We start from the raw sequence: 14,753 nt of genomic DNA, 5'->3' as shown, positions 1-14,753 counted from the left end.
GAATTTTTTTATGTCATTTTTATTGTAATTATGTTTTTAAGTACAAACAATTGATTGTACTTAAACAAATTGAGTTAGTATTACTTAAATATCTGTAATTTCTTTATATTAATTAATATTTCTGAGTAAACTGCACTTTTTGATGGCGTAGCTTATTGTAATGTGTTTGAGCTCAAACAACTCAACATCATCAAGTTTTGCCTTTCACGTCATCCACCTGCCCGCGAAAAATCCAGTTTAGACCGGTTTTGAGCGAGTGGAGCGAGAGGAGCTGGCATTGAGGAGCTTTGAAGGTTTTAGAGACAGAAAGGAGACAAAGAAATCAGCTGAGATTTTTGGAGAGTGAAGTTATAACAAACAAGTCATTCAACGGATGTTTGAAGCACTCAGTGAAAGAACCAAGTTCAGCCACAAAACAGTAAGTTGGAACTCTTCACTGTTTTGCTACTTAGCTAATGTTAGCTTGTCAGCTAACCTGTTCGGTTGAAAAGCAAATTTTAACTACTTATTTTCAGAAGCTTTACACTGTAACCGTAATTTTACTTAGTTGACGTAACTTTAACCAGAAACAAATGGAGTGGAAATGTAAATATTGTGGTTTTATTAGTGGGAAGAGGGAGCAGCTATTTAAACACTACCTCCTAAAACATGGAACGCCTGCTCTCTTTACTGAACAACAGGTAGACCTGTAGATTTGTCTCACATACTGTGTCTACAGGGCCCCTCTGGTGAAACTGGATTCCCTTAAATTACTGCATGCCTATGAATTATTATTCTTTTCATTTCTTGGCACATCGTTAATTGTTGATTTAGCCAAGAAGTATGGACAAGTTGTAATTAATTTCATATATAGAATTGAATTACAATGACATTTTCATGTTTGTTGGCTTCAGCAATGATCAACAGTCTCTGCATGGAAATGATTACAGTACTAACTTTTGGCCACGCATTTACAAAAGAATCCCAATGTCACCAGAGGGGCTCTTCAAACCTGTATTAAAGTATAATATTGGAGTCGGAGTTGTTGCATCAAAATATCACATTATGATGTCAGCTCATTTGAACATGAACATGTTTTTTTTCTTTTGCATGTTTCAGGTGTGTCTGGAGTTCAGCAGGGTGGTTGGTAAGAGCGGAGTTCCACGATGCCCTTGACCATCATAGTCCCAGGGTCATGGAAATCTTTTAGACAAAGAGGGGCCTCACAGGGCAGGTGTTGGCTGACCTGATGCAACAAACGAAGGTTTGTTAATTCTATATTTAAGTCTTAGAACCCCCCTACCCCCAACCTTAATAGAGTAGTGATATAGATGATGGATGGATGTGTTCTCATAGTTTTCAGGGTAACATATTAACCTTATTTTAATTTTGTGATGTCCTCTCTTCTCCCTCAATCTACCAGGCTTTGAATGTGACAGAAATCAGATGCCTTGTCCTCAGGGGTTTTCCTGTAATTCTCGGCGATGATCCTTCAACTTTCTTCAAGGCCTGCGTTGTAAGCAACTTTGATTTTTCTCTACCTTCTTTCCCCCTTCCCCCGTTTACTACCTCTTCTCCCTTCTCCTCTAACCGCCTGCTTTTTCTATCACCCCCGTTCTTAACCTGCCTTCCTCTCTCTCCATCTCCCACCCTCCCATACATATTATTTTAAGGTGTTGATTTATTAATTGGTTCTTTTTTTATTGTTGTTGTTTGTCAAACAAAAAAAAAGCAAATTCCAAAATTGTATCCTGTGCCCCCTGATCATTTCTTGATTCCCTTTGCACCTGTCCTGACTGATTTTTTTTGTAGTAATTTCTGAACAAGGCAGTAAGTGGACAGTGGACAGGGCAGACATGTGGGCTGTGTACCTATAAAGGCTGTTCATAACAAGATGTTGACGTGGTCATCCACTGTTCCTTTTTTTCAGGACATTGATGATGAGGGTTTATACAATGATGTGCCCGTGGGGATCCTCTGCCATGAACAGGAATACATCACTCCACACAAGCAGTCCCTTCACCACAACGCATCCTCGGTGGGAATTGTCTTGGAGGGAAACATTGTGATGGATGCTGAGAGCATTGTCTGCAGGACTTACCTATGCACTCCATTTCAACTACCCAAAGTACATGACGAACAGTTTTGATTTTTTTCAACAGGTGCTTCTGAAATGGGGTAAGACAGACCTGAAATCTAAACTTCAAACACTTAAGAATCAGTTGACAATGTAAGATCCAGGATCTGTTCTCCACAAGTTTTTAAATGTGAGGTTTTTTTTTTTAATCGATTGGCAGTAAAATAATTTATTTTCAATTGGCAGTAAAAGAAGAAAAAGGAAATAATAAATCTGGCCATTTATTTACAAGTTTGATAGAAGGGAAAGTGTAAATGTAAGGAGAGTGGGAAAGACTGAAAAAACCAATTTGTGTGGGATAGAGAAAGCAAGGGGTGGCACGAGGCAGGGAAGAGGGAATGTAGAGGTGAGGGGAGAGTGTGGGCTCTAGATGGGGCATCTACTGTTTTATTTTTTAACCTTATTCTGTATCATTCACTTTTTTATCCGGAAAAACATTTTTTGTTAAGTTCACAAATGCCAAGATGGAGGTGTGGGATAGAGGCGGAGGGGAGAGTATGGCTGTTATCTGCTCTCTGTTGTTTTTTACCTTCCTGTTCTGTCCTTTTTCAGTCTCAACCCCTTTTTTGTTTTTTTCATAGACAAATTTGTTATTTCTAAATGCTAAACTGCCAGTGTTCAGTAGGGCTTCGTTTTATCTTGCCTGTATTTCTGGCAAATTTGAAGAGGCACAGTACGATGTTGTAATAATCAGAGGTGAGTGAGCTTTGTGTGCCAATATATTAGACACTTTTTTTTTTTTACAGATCAGAATGCTCACTAAAAGCCTATTGGGCCATAACTGTTTCTTTTGTTGCTAAAAATAAAATGTTCAATAAAAACAATTAATCAGTGAAATGTTGCAGTTGTATGTATTCTGCACGGCTCCATTAATTGAAAAAACTTTTTTGAGTTTCAAGAACTAAAAAAGTTAGGTTTGGTCAATTAGAATATACAATTTAGTTGAACTAGAATGAAGTAATTCCTGCTTAACAAGCTGAGTTAAATTAACAGATGGTAAATTACTGTTTAAACTACATATCTTCAGTTACTATGACTTGGTTACTAGTAAAAGCAACTTAAATATTCTATTCCATTCCAACAGTGGCTCAAGTTCATTGAACGTAGTTCATTTCACTCATACAACTAATGCCTCATTACTTAACTTTTTTAAGGCAACGAGTTACCTTGATTTTTGTAAGTAGATTCTACTTATCCGGGTTTACAGTGCAGGAGATATTTTGTCGATAGCCACTTAGCAAAAGTTGCCAAGGCCACATTGGGGCACCAGATTTAGAAAAACAATAAATGTTGTGGTTCAAGCAGTTGTGTGGATTTCCAACCACGTTAAGAGTTTTTACTGTTATCTCTCAATTGTGAATCCAAATATCCAAATTTCTGGGACTTTTCGCAGTTCTCGAGCGAACAACCTTCTACATGATTAAATCCTTTCACCTCTGAGTCCCAAAGCCACTTCCAGGTTACGATTCTGTTCAAGAATATTTGCAGCTTAGCTCTCTTAATTCAGTCTGAGCATTGATCGCTCTGCAGATTCCATCCAGCATCGCAGGCAGCTTTGGGATGCTTTGAACTGCTGCTCACGTTTTGCTACTCACTCGATAAGTCAGGTAACCGCCGGCTCCAAAAAGCAGAAATCCTGTTATCAAAAATCCAAATATATAAACGTCTTCTGCGTCCTCAACCGACATTGTAGTCAAGCACACAATCTTCCACTGTTGCCAGGAATCCATTGTGCATCCAGAGGAGAATGTACCGGCTGGGCAAGAGGGTTCTTCTTTACCCTGTCTTCCCCTGGAAAAAATTTGATCAATGTGTTGAGAGACCAGCTGACCAAATCCATAATTTGCAAGTTTGGAAGATATGTAAAGTGAGGCTCTGAGAAAAACACAGACAAAAGCAGATGCAGAAGCAGGCAAGAGGGAGGGAGAGAAAACGCGTGCATCCTCCACCGAGAGCAGAGCAAGAATTGCCACATCATTTATTTCAGCCTCGGCCCGTCCTCTGCCCTTTTTTTGGGGGAAGACATCTCTAATCCTAATCCTAAATCATTCATTCAAGCTCATGTCATTCATAGAATTCATGTCTTCCTCCGCCAAAGAAATAAACATCTGCTATTTAACTTTTCTAATCGGCATCTTTGTGTTTTTATTGTGAGTCTTTACGGGATTGAAATGCATATGAAGAGAATATATAGTTTATCCTAAAAGTTTACTAATGAAAAAAGTTTGTTTTCTATTTTCTTAGGCAAGATAAAGACAAGATAATAGTCTAAGCCAACAGTGCTGCATAATGTTTTGATTTTGTTTTCTTAGACATTGTGACCATCTCAGTTAAGAGTGTCCATATGCTTTTAAATTATATTTTAAGATATACTGTCAAAGGTACAGGGGTTGGACAATGAAACTGAAACACCTGTCATTTTTGTGTGGGAGGTTTCATGGCTAAATTGGACCAGCCTGGTAGCCAGTCTTCATTGATTGCACATTGCACCAGTAAGAGCAGAGTGCGAAGGTTCAATTAGCAGGGTAAGAGCACAGTTTTGCTCAAAATATTGAAATGCATACAACATTATGGGTGACATACCAGAGATCAAAAGAGGACAAATTGTTGGTGCACGTCTTGCTGGCGCATCTGTGACCAAGACAGCAAGTCTTTGTGATGTATCAAGAGCCACAGTATCCAGGATAATGTCAGCATACCACCAAGAAGGATGAATCACATCCAACAGGATTAACTGTGGACGCAAGAGGAAGCTGTCTGAAAGGGATGTTCGGGTGCTAACCCGGATTGTATCCAAAAAACATAAAACCACGGCTGCCCAAATCACGGCAGAATTAAATGTGCACCTCAACTCTCCTGTTTCCACCAGAACTGTCCGTCGGGAGCTCCACAGGGTCAATATACACGGCCGGGCTGCTATAGCCAAACCTTTGGTCACTCACGCCAATGCCAAACATCGGTTTCAATGGTGCAAGGAGCGCAAATATTGGGCTGTGGACAATGTTAAACATGTATCGTTCTCTGATGAGTCCACCTTTACTGTTTTCCCCACATCCGGGAGAGTTACGGTGTGGAGAAGCCCCAAAGAAGAGTACTACTCAGACTGTTGAATGCCCAGAGTGAAGCGGGGGGGTGTATCAGTGATGGTTTGGGCTGCCATATCATGGCATTCCCTTGGCCCAATACTTGTGCTAGATGGGCGCATCACTGCCAAGGACTACCGAACCATTCTTGAGGACAATGTGCATCCAATGGTCCAAACATTGTATCCTGAAGGCGGTGCCGTGTATCAGGATGACAATGCACCAATACACACAGCAAGACTGGTGAAAGATTGGTTTGATGAACATGAAAGTGAAGTTGAACATCTCCCATGGCCTGCACTGTCACCAGATCTAAATATTATTGAGCCACTTTGGGGTGTTTTGGAGGAGCGAGTCAGGAAAAGTTTTCCTCCCCTAGTATCACGTAGTGACCTGGCCACTATCCTGCAAGAAGAATGGCTTAAAATCCCTCTGACCACTGTGCAGGACTTGTATATGTCATTCCCAAGATGAATTTATGCTGGATTGGCCGCAGAAGGAGGCCCTACACCATACTAATAAATTATTGTGGTCTAAAACCAGGTGTTTCAGTTTCATTGTCCAACCCCTGTATGTGTTAAGCCAAGTATGTGATATGAGATTGCTTACAATCCAATGTTAGATACTGCTTTTTAAATAGGACATAATATCCAGTGTCAATATTATTAGCTGCTGTCACATTGTCTCCTGTATTATGCAGGTCTAAATGGGAGGAAATTAATATGATTTTCCCCATTCCCTAAATAAACACACTTCATAGTAAGCTTAATTGAAGTCTGCCTGAGGTACTGAAGGCAATGAAAAACTAGGTTTACAAAAGTTAAGCTGAATCATGGGACCAAAATATTGGTTTGGCTTTGAATTCTTTGTTGCTATATTGTTCAAATGCAAAGAAGGTGGTAAGCTATCACAGACATGGTTAAAGCAAAATCCAAGTTGGTGACTTGGCTAGACTAAACTAATTAGGTCATGAAAATAATGCAGGGGTTGCACAGTGGTTTGGAAGTTTACACAGCTGTTTCGTTGTCCGATGAGCTAACCCCTCCCTCCTACTTCCCTATGTCTAAGGGGATTGCTCAATCCAGCTCACCATCCAACGGGTCTGGACTTCCCTAAACCTGAAAGATCTTACTAAGCAGGTTTACTGAAAGTTCTGTTTAAGCTGGTGTCGGGAAATGACTCGCCTAACCTCTGACAGCCTTCATACAAAAGTTTTGCCCTTCTTCAACTGGAGGTCTGGACGACTGAATAGCCCACAGTAGTAATTCACACTCAACAGTCACTTCTGTTAATGGCTGCTCATTCCCTAATTTTACAACTGGCTCTTGGTATATGGGCTAGGTTAATTTTAGTGACTCAGCATGAGCCCCAAGGGCGCTGTTTTAAGAAACTTGGCTAAGGCAACCTATAAAAACCTTCTAAAATTTCTTAGAACCAGGCAACAAGACTTTTTACCACCAATGAAAAACCAAAAATAAGGTGACTCAAATAATTGGATGTCCAGGATTTAACTAGAATTTTATATGCTTTCTTTAGTTAGTAACACTTATGCAGGGGTCAGTAACAGCTTAAATTCGGCAACACATAATAATTTCAATAATAGAAATAAATCAATCAACTCAACCTGTCTTACCCTGATGCTGAATCTAATGAGGTTGGAGAGGCTTTGAAGATGGAGGCTCATCCATGCACCTGATGGAGATGTTTCTTCTGGTAACAACGATCGATTAATTTAAGGAAATACGACTCAATCTTCAGTTTTCTTCCTCTAAGCGGACAGGCACTGATGCTCCAGGTTTCGTTGGTCAAACAGGAACTTTGTTGTCATATGTCTCAGAAGACAGTAGCTTCCAGAGGCTGAAGAGTTTAAGGAAACCCCAGAGACATAATTGAGGTTGATTCAGGACTTCCAGAAGCCTGAAACTTAGAGCAATCAGCTATTCACTGATCAAGTTCACTTCTGTTGTCTGGATAAAAAGGCTGTAGATGAAATCAGATTCTTAATTTTGAGGCACAGTCCTTCAGGGCACACGGGTTGATCCTCTTTTTAATGCAGTCAATCAGCTGGGCTGTGTCTTTGGTCCTTTTTCATCTGAGTGTCTTTTCACCATCCGATCTTGTTTGCTGGTCTTCTGCGAGGAAACAACCAACTAGTCCCTCTATTCTTGCCCATTTTATAGAGCATTTCCACCAAACTCTTTGTGCTCATTGGCCAGTGGTTGTTGCCATGGCTGTCCCATTGGTCACCCATGCTATAAGGTGATCTTGTTTTCTGGAATTTCCCAAGTCGTGTCCATTTCAGACATGCCATTATCACCTCAGTCCTGAGCTGTCTGCTGGCCTCTTCTTTGACCTGCGCCCCCGCCTCAGTCATCAGCCTTGTGCTGTAAGCTATAGCTCTCACTTCCCAAATTCCTGAACATCTGGGCCCTGTCCCAATACTCACACTACACCCTATGCCCCTCTATGAAGTGTGTACTTTGTACAAGTGCATGTAAGGGTTGAAGTGCGCAGGTTACAAGTGTGCAAAATTGGAGAATTGGGACAGTAGGGGTTACGTCATCGACTTGCACCTCTGCACCGTAACTGCAACATCAAAAAGGGCGGGAACCAGCGCTGTTTTCACAGTTTTGCTGGTAAAAAAACTATTCAAAACTGCAACAAGCAATTGTTTTGAGGAGAAGAAAGTGCAGGAAGCAAAGGAGGCTTACACACCAGACTCTCGCCGCGCCAGTGTTTGTTTGAAAGGTAACTTCAATGTTATGGCCTACTGACTTCCCAGACTCACTCTGAACCCAGTGGTATCTTACAATGTTGAGCCTGGAAAACCAATAAAAAAATATATTTGTCGGCTTGCTGTCTAAAGTTTACGCAGTTTCTATTATTCTGATTTGATGGCTGGTTACGTTGACGATTGTGATTGGTTTTTGCTCGGAACGTCATCTGCAGCAGTGAATTGTGGGTAATATACTTCGGCGAAGTCCGCTTAGATGCAGGCTTCGCCGAAGGGCGGATGTGGGGCACAAAGGGGGCGGGGCTAAGGACGACTCTGGAGAATTGGGACACACTACGCACTCGAACCCATCAACGGGAACGCGCAATTCAGGGACACAAGGGTGGAAGTGTGAGTTTTGGGACTGGGCCCTGCTCTATTCCTGTCTCACTCAACATTACACTTCCTCTTAAACAGAGGCTTTAATTCTTACATCGGTGCTGCTCAAACTTTTAGTTACAGCGTTTACTTCATTTACAGTTTAAAACCACTACGTAAACTCCATCCTTTTTATTCATACACCACACAACATTATCTCTTTCATATATAGCTGATTGAAAATTTCTAAACCTTAATGTTTTTTATTTTAATTATCAGTTCTCAATTATATTTCAATCATATGAGTTTTAACTTGAAAATCAAAGATTACTTGTTTCATTTAATACTTGTAGAAAATGGAAAATCATCATACATTATTCCTGTGGTTACACTTCTTGGTTATACTTCTGCAAAAGAAAAGACAGTTATGTGACAACACACAGGCCTCTCCAGTCTCTCTAGAATATGTGAATATGCTTGTTTCACTCTACTGCTTCAAGTGTGTATTTTAATAATTATTGTATGGATTACACAAAAGGTTATTTATTGTAATTTTTATGGATTTAACTGTGAGCAGTTAATGAATGTGGCATGGATTACATGGAAAGATCTCACCTTATTTTGACAGTTGCCTCACAGCATTAGTGGGAATGGGTTAAAATCCTGGCTGGAGCTTTTCTGTGTGAAGTTTGCATGTTCTTCCTGTGCATGTGTGGGTCTTTCTCTGGGTAAACTGTCTGACTCCCAAAGTGTTAGTTTAATTCACCACTCTGGATTACTTTAAATGTATGATGGAACTGTGCTGGACCTGCAGCCTGCCTAGGATTAACCCCAGACACTCAAAGTTTCCAAAAGAGTTAGGCACCAGCCTGAAGGCCAAATCACTGAGACATTAAAACCAAAGAAATAAGGTGTGTACTTTATTTTCTTTGAGTAGATAAAACACATATATAATAAACATGCTATAGCTTTCTAGAATGTAAAAACGTTTAAGTGAAACTGAATGAATTTTGCAGGGTAAGATAAGCTGGGTAATGTGCACCAGCTTGTCTGTTTGGATTCTGAGAGTTTGGTGGAGTGAGATAGAAAGAGCTTGTGGCTCCAGGTCTTACCTTAAATCCGTTCCTTATATTTTTCAAAGTGCTTCTCCAAGACACCCAAAGACGTATATGGGGATCCTTTTGTCAAAGGCAGATTAACCTTATACAAACAGGTTTTAGATGGAGGAGAAAGGACTAAATCTTGAGAGGGAAGAAGGGTTGCTAAGGAGACTGGTGAAATAAATTGCCAATACTTCTAAAGCTGCATGGAGGAAAAAAAAACTCAAAACACGGGACAGTCTTGATTTGGGGTAACAGAGGAAAGATTCAAAGAGAAAGTGCTCTTTGCATTGGCTTAGGATGGCAGCCAGTGTAGCAGTTCGTATAGGGTAAGCTGCTTCCAGCCAAGTGAAAGGAATCAAAAAGGCAGACACACATGGGCAGAGGAGGAAGAAGATAAACGTGTGGAGTTCAGTTGTAGCACTGTGTACTTGCACATTTTTTCAGTGCAGTTACAAATAGCTTTTATTAGATATGCATCTAAATGATTTTTAACGGAAACATAATTACCTGAACAAAATATTTTATGACATACTGTATCGAACTCATCAGGCATATGCCTCTTTAGGATCTGTGATGAACATTTTTTCTTTTGGATCGAATTAAGCCTGTTGATGACCTCTGGCTTAAATCTTTTCTGCAGCCACAATGTTTCTAATCTTGCCACATGTGTTGGCCTATCTAACAATGCATTCTACATCATTCCAAAGTGTCAGGAGGTGACATTTTGGACTTTGTTTTGTGGCTTTGTGTTTTAACTTTTGGTTAGATGTTTCTATTTTGGTTTTTTGTATCATGTTTATTAGTTATTTTCCTCCCTCTACCACCTCCTGGTGTGTGTTGTTTTCTTCCTCTCGCTCTTAGTTCCTTTCGTGGTTGCTTTCTTATTACTTTGTGTGGTATTATTATTATTATTATTATTATTATTATTATTATTATTATTATTATTATTATTATTATAGTTATTTGTCTTCCTTGGATTCTCATTTGGTATCTCTGTGTTTTTTTATGGTTAGGTATTTGTTCTCTTTCCAGGTGTTCCTTAGCTTTAGTTATTGTTTATGTTTGGGTTGTTTACCTTTGTAAATCAGGTTCTCCTTATAGGCTCTTTGTTTGTTCTTAGGTTATTGTTGTTGGTGTTCCTATGTTTCCCTCTTGTTTCTCTGTTTACTTTAGTTCATGATTATTCTAGTTTCCTTATGTTTCATTTGATTAATTATCTTGCTTATAGTTTGGCTTGGTATGTGTTTTCTGTTTATTGTTTATTAGTCTTTTCACCATGCTCAGTCTTTGTATTTGTTTCACCTGTTCCTTCTGCCTCCTTGTCACACCTGTTCCCTGTTTCTTTGATTACCTGCCCTTTGTTATCCCTTAGTATATTAGTTGGTTTTGTGTTATTGTGTGTTGCTGGTTCCTCTTCATCACAACCACATTCCCTACCATAACTATGCTTTGTTTATGCTTCGTTTTGGAAAACCATGCTACGTTTTTGCCATGAGAACCTGGCGTGCTTATGTAAGTTTTTGATCTTGTCTCTGCTTCGTTCCTGCAGTGTTTTTGTTACGTTTTTGGTGACTGTGCAGGCCAATCTTTCACCAGTCTTGCTGTGTGCATTGTCATCCTGATACACGGCACCGCCTTCAAGATACAATGTTTGAACCAATGGATGCACATGGTCCTCAAGAATGGTTCGGTAGTCCTTGGCAGTGACGCGCCCATCAAGTATTGGGCCAAGGGAATGCCATGATATGGCAGCCCAAACTATCACTGATCCACCCCCATGCTTCACTCTGGGCATTCAACAGTCTGGGTAGTACTCTTCTTTGGGGCTTCTCCACACCGTAACTCTCCCGGATGTTGGGAAAACAGTAAAGGTGGACTCATCAGAGAACGATACATGTTTAACATTGTCCACAGCCCAATATTTGCGCTCCTTGCACCATTGAAACCGATGTTTGGCATTGGCATGCGTGACCAAAGGTTTGGCTATAGGAGCTCGGCTGTGTATATTGACCCTGTGGAGCAGGCTGGGGCTTTGTAGGACCATATTGCTAACAGGAGTGTGGGAACCGCATGGTCAGCTGAAGTTATTTAATAAGAACAGCAACACTTACACAGAGACGTAGGGCATGGAGCATGGGCAGAGATAGAGACATAAAGCAGGCAGGCAAACAGCCACATGGAGCAGGTAAACCAACAGGCATGGACAGGCTGGCCATGATGAACAAGAGGTTCCCATGATGAGCAATGAAAACAAGTGAGTTTAAATACAGAGGCAGGGTGGAGAATAAACCAATAAACTAGAAGTACTAATCACGAGGAATGTGGAGCAGCTGGTGGCAGGGAGAATGCAGAGCAACTGGAAGAGGGAGGCTAGTTAACACAGATGAGTAGGGACACTGAGAGATACAGGGAAGTAACAGAAATATCAAAAACACATGAATAAACCAAAAACCTAATTACCATTGATGAACTGAAATAACTAGAGGACATAAGCAGAGAAACCAACAAGAACTCAAAATTTAAACACAGGTGAATCATGACAGCTACATTCAACCAGAAGAGGGAGTCAGCTTCAGAAATCGTTCCAAACCAGCAATGCAGGACTCTCCATGTCATTATTAGATGCGTGATTTTCCAAAAATTTTGTTTTATCGAATGTCTGGAGTGATTTATTTTCTCGCCGGTTTTGCACCAAGGGCTGTAGAGGACGAGCCTGTGGTTTCAGATATTATCTACTAGTCTTGGAATTGAGAAGGACTTGTGATGTATTGAGCACTAATACAGCACAATGTTACTCACTAATGTTTTACTCAGGTTGGGTTTAAAGTTTTCTTAATTTTAGACAATTGTGAAAAAATAAAATGGCCGTTTATTTTTTTAAGTTAACGCAAAACTGTAGCCTTATCAAGTGCAGTCTTTAATATTTTAGTCTTGTTCTGACAGCACAACTGCTACTGGTGAAAGAACTTTACTTTCTGTCCTTGTTGCCTTTGATGCAAATCAGACCTTTTAATGAGGATTAATTAAAGAGTAGAAGAACACAACTCCCAGTTTCAAATTCTTAAATGTCAAGACTAAATGAACAGCTACAAGAGCAACCCTTGGTTTGGAAGGTTTTTTCATCCTTTATTTTGCATGTTTGTATCACATGCTGGTACACATTGTCAAGAATTTGTGCAACTTCTCACAGCCCTGTTCAAGCGTTGTCCTGTAACTGATTTTAAAAAACAAGTAACTTTAATTCCATCCATCATGTTTGATTAGTATTGCAATAGCCTATTAGCACTGTTCACTCTTTATAAGTGTGTTCTGAAAATATAGAAATGAATTTGTCTTGCATAGGCACAAATGTTTTTTAATACTTTCAAATGCTTTTTTGATTTTTACTTTTATTCATTCATTTATTCTTTATGTTGTCCAATATGTCATTTCTGTATTTTGTATTACTTTTCAATTGTGACACGTTTCCCCTAATGCTTCGATGGAAATCTGCCATAAAATCTATTCATTTAGTCAAATTCTTTAATCTTATCTCCAATCAACAGGTAGGAGTTTACATGTGTTTAACTAAAATCCTGCACCACCTACAATGTATCAGTCATGACAAAAACCATTTTGTTCACTCAACTGTAGCAAATTAACTGGCAGAATTCCAGTAATAATAGCTTGTTATTTAGGTTTACGATTTAAGTAAGTACCAGTAAATTGCTGATAGCTTTCTTAAATTATTTACAGATTTTGTCCCCCAGCAGCATTGGTATAGGGCATGTTATTGCTATACAATCTGGGTTTTTGCTAGTCACAGTTTGCTGGGGATGCTACTGTGTTAAAGTATTAGTTCACCCAGGACTGGAATTAGTACTGAATTCTGTATACTATTCACAATGTAAGATAATCAAATCAGTGTTTATTTGGATGCATTTCTAGACCTGAATTTTTAACAAGAAGTCTTACTTTGTATTAGAGGAGACAGTGAGAACTAAATTTGGAACTGTCATCTGATTTCAACAAGGTGCTTTTTTGAATAAACTCGATAATATAATGATTTACTGTAGATTATTATATTTACCATAAATTACCTTTTATATTAAGAGAGCCCAAGGAGACTCTTGCAACAATAGGTTGGGTTTTGGCTATGAAAACTATTAATTAGTGCCAAGGGAAATTATTAATAAAGTTGGCCATTTTAATTACCACCTGATTATCAGGAATTAATAATCAAACAACTGTTAGTCTCTGTTAGTTAATGTTTTATGAATACATGCCTCGTGAGGTGTGGTATTTATAGAACAATAGATGGAGTAAATTCATGCTTTGGCATTCTCAAACTGCAAGCACTATACACATATACAGAATAAACACAAACATCTTCTCTCCAAAATATAATAATTTTATAACTTTAACTTCAAGTTAAAACATTTTAGTCAAGCAACGTTTTAATTATGCTAGTAACATTGAACTACATCAATAAGTAACAATGAAAATAATAAGGAATACTAGTAAACCACAGGAAAAAATTGTAAAAAGGGGAAAATAAGAATAAAACTGAAACACCAAAGCCATGTCACAGTTCAATGTAAACATGTATGTTTAAGAACCAAGGTTTGTTTTAAATAATTTGGAATGAGGCAAAAGCAGGAAGGAAAAGCATAAGGGAAAATAAAACATTATTTTAATAAATAACCCTTCACTTTGCTTAATATGAGTAAAAATGCACAGTCGGGCTAGCATTAATTGACATGAATTGCTAGGCTACAGCAGTTAATACAATTAGCAGCAGTCTAGACCAGAAAGCTGTCAAAGCTAAACATAACCAAAACACTAGCCCAAACAAACCCTATTGATGACAGGGTAGAGGTGAACTTTATATCACAATACTTAAGGGGGAACAATTATATTCGTCGTCTTCCACTTATCTGGGACCAGGTCGGGGGGGCAGCAGACTCAGCAGACTCAGCAGAGACACCCAGACGTCCCTCTCCCCAGACACCTCCTCCAGCTCCTCCGGGGGGAACCCAAGGCGTTCCCAGGCCAGCCAAGAGACATAGTCCCTCCAGCGTGTCCTGGGCCGTCCCCTGGGGCTCCCCCTGGTGGGATGTGCCTGGAACACCTCCCGAGGAAGGCATACAGGAGGCATCCGGTATAGATGCCCGAGCCACCTCAACTGGCTCCTCTCGATGTGGAGGAGCAGCGCCTCTACTCCGAGCCCCTCCCGGATGGCCGAGCTCCTCACCCTATCTCTAAGGGAGTGCCTGGCCACCCTACGGAGGAAGCTCATTTCAGCCGCTTGTATCCGGGATCCCGTTCTTTTGGTCATGACCCAAAGTTCTTGGTCATAGGTGAGGGTAGGAATGTAGACC

The 14,753-nt window shown here is 39.8% G+C and overlaps 1 long non-coding RNA gene across 1 annotated transcript; it reads left to right on the top strand.

Annotated features, from left to right (window-relative positions):
• Nucleotides 1–263: 263 nt before the first annotated feature.
• LOC124884661 lies at nt 264–2,939 on the top strand. The gene is made up of 4 exons (XR_007042486.1): nt 264–418; nt 1,099–1,243; nt 1,403–1,495; nt 1,910–2,939. It is a non-coding gene; the product is annotated as an uncharacterized LOC124884661 (long non-coding RNA).
• The last annotated feature ends 11,814 nt before the right edge of the window (nt 2,940–14,753 follow it).

This window comes from Girardinichthys multiradiatus, chromosome 18, assembly GCF_021462225.1.
Source record: "Girardinichthys multiradiatus isolate DD_20200921_A chromosome 18, DD_fGirMul_XY1, whole genome shotgun sequence".
NCBI lineage: Eukaryota > Metazoa > Chordata > Actinopteri > Cyprinodontiformes > Goodeidae > Girardinichthys > Girardinichthys multiradiatus.
The sequence above is the reverse complement of the archived record's forward strand: the minus strand, read 5'-3'. Positions and strand labels throughout refer to the sequence as shown.